General features: G+C 37.3%; 1 pseudogene; it reads left to right on the top strand.

Annotated features, from left to right (window-relative positions):
* Positions 1-3,453: 3,453 nt before the first annotated feature.
* Positions 3,454-4,472, top strand: LOC101439550 (calreticulin pseudogene; annotated as a pseudogene).
* Positions 4,473-5,021: the final 549 nt, after the last annotated feature.

Raw genomic sequence — 5,021 nt, 5'->3', positions numbered from 1 at the left:
TAAGTGAAAGAATAGATACATCTACACTTATAGTGGGGGATTTTAATACACCACTATCAACTCTGGACAGAACATCTCAAAAGAGAATCACCAAAGAAACAAAACATCTGAATAGTATATTAGAGGATCTCGATCTAATAGACATATATAGATCGCTACACCCAAACACAGCAGGATATACATTTTTCTCAAGCGCACATGGATCATTCTCCAAGATAGATCATATGCTAGGCCACAAAGAAAGGCTGAACGAATTCAGAAAGATTGAAATCATACAAAACATTATCTCTGACCACAGTGGAGTCAAGCTGGAGATTTGCAAGGGACAGAAGCCCAGATTTCACACCACGATTTGGAAATTAAACAGCACACTCTTAGAAAAACAGTGGGTCAAAGAGGAAATCTCAAAAGAAATCAATGACTACCTTGAAACAAATGATAATGATAACACAACATACCAAAATTTATGGGATGCAGCAAAAGCAGTACTGAGAGGGAAGTTTATAGCCATAAATTCATATATCAAAAAAGAAGAAAGAGCAAAAATTGAAGAACTAACTGCACATTTGAACGAATTAGAAAAACAACAACAAAGTAACCCAACAGGAAGAAGAAGGAAGGAAATAACAAAGATAAGAGCAGAACTAAATGAAATAGAAAATAAGAAAGCACTTGAACAGATAAACAAGACCAAGAGCTGGTTTTTTGAGAAGATTAACAAAATTGACAAACCTTTAGCAACACTAACAAAGAAAAAAAGAGAGAAGATGCAAATACACAAAATAAGAAATGAGAAAGGCGATATCACTACTGACCCCACAGAAATAAAGACTATCATAAGAGGATATTTTGAAAAACTATATTCCAACAAAAATGACATTCTAGAGGAAATGGACAAATTCCTAGAAACACATAAGCAGCCCATATTGACAAAAGAAGAAATTGATGATCTTAACAAACCAATCACAAGCAGAGAGATAGAATCAGTTATTAAAAATCTCCCAACTAAGAAGAGCCCAGGGCCAGATGGCTTCACAGGTGAATTCTACAAAACATTCCGGAAAGAACTGACACCAATCCTGCTGAAACTATTCCAAAACATCGAAACAGATAGAACATTACCCAACTCCTTCTATGATGCCAACATTACCCTAGTACCAAAGCCAAACAAAGACATCACAAGAAAGGAAAATTACAGACCAATTTCTCTAATGAACCTAGACGCAAAAATACTTAACAAAATACTTGCTAATCGTATTCAACAACACATTAAACATATTATACACCACGACCAAGTGGGATTCATCCCAGGTATGCAAGGATGGTTCAACATAAGAAAATCAATCAATGTAATACACCATATAAACAGATTGAAGGAAAAAAATCACATGATTATATCTATTGATGCAGAAAAAGCATTTGACAAAATACAGCACCCTTTCTTGATAAAAACACCCCAAAAGATTGGAATACAAGGGAATTTTTTGAACATGATAAAGAGTATATATGAAAAACCTAAAGCCAATATTGTTTACAATGGAGAAATCCTAGACTCCTTTCCTCTAAACTCAGGAACAAGACAAGGATGCCCACTGTCTCCGCTCCTATTTAACATTGTCTTAGAAGTACTTGCTCGAGCACTGAGGCAAGAACCAGAAATAAAAGGCATTCAAATTGGAAAGGAAGAAGTCAAAATTTCATTATTTGCAGATGACATGATCCTATACATAGAAAACCCTGAGAGATCTACAACGAAGATTCTAGAACTCATAAATGAGTTTAGTAAAGTCGCAGGTTATAAGATCAATGCGCAAAAATCAGTAGCATTTCTATACACCAATAATGAGCAAAATCAGGAGGAAATCAAGAAACAAATACCATTCACAATAGTAAATAAAAAAATCAAATACTTAGGAATAAATTTAACTAAAGAGGTAAAGAACTTATACACCGAGAACTATACAAGATTGTTCAAGGAAATCAAAGAAGACCTAAATAAATGGAAGACTATTCCTTGTTCATGGATAGGAAGACTGAACATTATTAAGATGTCTATCCTACCAAAACTGATCTACACATTCAATGCAATCCCAATAAAAATCAACGCAGCCTTCTTTAAGGAACTAGAAAAACTAACTATGAAATTTATTTGGAAAGGAAAGAGACCCCGAATAGCCAAAGACATACTGAAAAAGAAAAACGAAATTGGAGGAATCACACTACCTGACTTCAAAACATACTACAAAGCTACGGTGGTGAAAACAGCACAGCATGGTATTGGCATAAGGAGAGACACATAGACCAATGGAATCGAATTGAAAGCTCTGATATAGAACCTCACATATACAACCACATAATATTCGATAAAGCCACCAAACCCTCTCAACTGGGAAAGAGTGGCCTATTCAACAAATGGTGCCTGGAGAACTGGATAGCCATATGTAGAAGAATGAAAGAGGATTACCATCTCACACCTTATACAAAGATCAACTCAAGATGGATCAAAGACCTAAATATAAGAGCCAAGAACATAAAAACCTTAGAAAGCAGTGTAGGGAAACATCTACAGGACCTTGTAATAGGAAATGGATTTATGAATATCTCACCAAAAGCACGAGCAGCAAAAGAACTAATAGATAAATGGGACTTCCTCAAAATTAAAGCCTTCTGCACCTCAAAGGAGTTTGTCAAGAAAGTAAAAAGGGAGCCCACACAGTGGGAGAAAATATTTGGCAATCATATATCTGATAAGAAACTTATAACTTGCATATATAAAGAACTCCTATATCTTGAAAATAAAAAGATAAACAACCCATTTGAAAAATGGGAAAAAGACTTAAACAGACACTTCTCCGAAGAAGAAATACAAATGGCAAGAAAGCACATGAAAAAATGTTCCAAATCTCTAGCTATCAGGGAAATGCAAATCAAAACTACAATGAGATACCATCTTACACCCATAAGATTGGCAGCTATGAAAAAAACAGAAGAATACAAGTGCTGGAGAGGATGTGAAGGAAGGGGAACACTCATCCACTGCTGGTGGGAATGCAGAAGGATCCAACCATTCTGGAGAACAGTATGGCGGTTTCTCAAAAAGCTAGCCATAGATTTGCCATATGACCCAGCAATAGCACTGCTGGGTATATACCCAGCAGAACTGAAAACAAGGACACAAACCGATATATGTACACCAATGTTCATAGCAGCATTGTTCACTATTGCCAAAAGTTGGAATCAACCCAAATGCCCATCAACAGATGAGTGGATCAATAAAATGTGGTATATACACACAATGGAATACTACTCAGCTGTAAGAACAAACACACTACAAACACATGTGATAACATGGATGAATCTTGAGAACCTTATGTTGAGTGAAGCAACCCAGACATTGAAGGACAAATACTACATGACCTCAATGATATGAAATAAACAAGCTGCCCTAGATAGCAAGAGACTGAACGATAGGCTTACAGGAAATCGGAGGGTGGAGGAAGGATATGAGCCGATGTCTGCAGGGGTGGAATTTAAGACGAGATGGTGGCCCTGACATCTGTGGCTTTGGCAACAACAAGGTACAGGTCATCCTTCATTACCAAGGGAAATATCATGAGAACAACAAGACCATCAAGTGCAGGATCAATAAAGACACTCATCTGTACACTCTGATCATTCGCCCAAATGCTACTTATGAAGTCAAAATCGACAACCAGCAGGTGGCAGCCGGGGATCTGGAGGACGATTGGGACTTCTTGCCTCCCAGGAAGATAAAAGACCCCTATGCACGGAAACCAAGGAAATGGGATGAACGTCTGCAAATAGAGGATCCTGAAGATAAGAAACCAGAGGACTGGGAAGACTTTGAGTACATCCCAGACCCAGAGGCCAAGAAGCCAGATGACTGGAATGAGGAGATGGATGGGGTATGGGAGGGGCCTCTGATTCCAAACCCAAAGTATAAGGGACAGTGGAAACCTCGGATCATTGACAATCCCAATTACCAAGGGGAATGGATTCATCCAGAAATAGACAACCCTAAATATAAGCCTGACCCCACCATTTGTCACTATCATAATATTAGTGTTCTTGGCCTGGACCTTTGGCAGGTAAAATCAGGGAGCATCTTTGACAATTTCCTTCTTACAAATGATGAGGAGTTTGCTGAAGAAGTTGGAAACAAGACTTGGGGAATAAGAAAAGACCTAGAGAAGCAGTGGCGAAAACTGTATGAAGAAATGGAAAAAAGAAAACAGGATGAAGAGGCTGAGAAAAAAAGGGAAAAGGAGGAGGAAGAGGAAGATGACATCTGGGGAATTGAAGAAGAGGGAGGTGAAGAGGATCCTGCTGGGGAACCAGGAAATGATGGGCAGATAAAGAAAAATGATGTTGAAAGAGCATTTCTGGGGAAAAATCAAGTCAGTGTTGACAAAAAAGATAACTGGGGGAAAAATAGTTACACTAAAAGGTAAATGATGTTGCTTAGGAGAAATATTCAGGTAGTTGGCAAAATCTGGGGGAGCAAAGTTATTTGCTTTTTTTTCTTTTGAATGAGCTTTGTTTTCCCACCCCATCTCCTTTGTTCTGTGCAGTCTTGGGGGATTCTAATTCCTCATCAGTGAAAGGGAGTGATAATTCCTATTTCATGAGATTGTTGTGGGTATTAAACGAGCTAATATGTGAAAGTGCCTGATAGGTAATACATAGTCAACAAGAGGTAGCTACTACTACGTTATAGTATTTATGAAATTAATTACCAGTAAATAAGCATCTGTATAAACTTGATCCTCACTTTAATTTATCCTTGGACTCCCAGGGATTTTATTTTGTTTAAATAACCATATTACTTAGTATTTACTGGGCAGTGCTGATGGATGTATCATACTTGAGGCTGATGATGCTTTTGTTTTGCCAATGTGTCATGCACTTAAAAAACAAAATCAGACTTCATCTTAACATAAGGAAATATATCTTTTTAAAATTCAAAAAAAAAAAAAAACTGCAATGAGGGAAACAGACTT

This window comes from Dasypus novemcinctus, unplaced genomic scaffold (assembly GCF_030445035.2).
Source record: "Dasypus novemcinctus isolate mDasNov1 unplaced genomic scaffold, mDasNov1.1.hap2 H_1, whole genome shotgun sequence".
NCBI lineage: Eukaryota > Metazoa > Chordata > Mammalia > Cingulata > Dasypodidae > Dasypus > Dasypus novemcinctus.
Note: the sequence above shows the minus strand (reverse complement) of the source record. Positions and strands in the feature narration are given on the sequence as shown.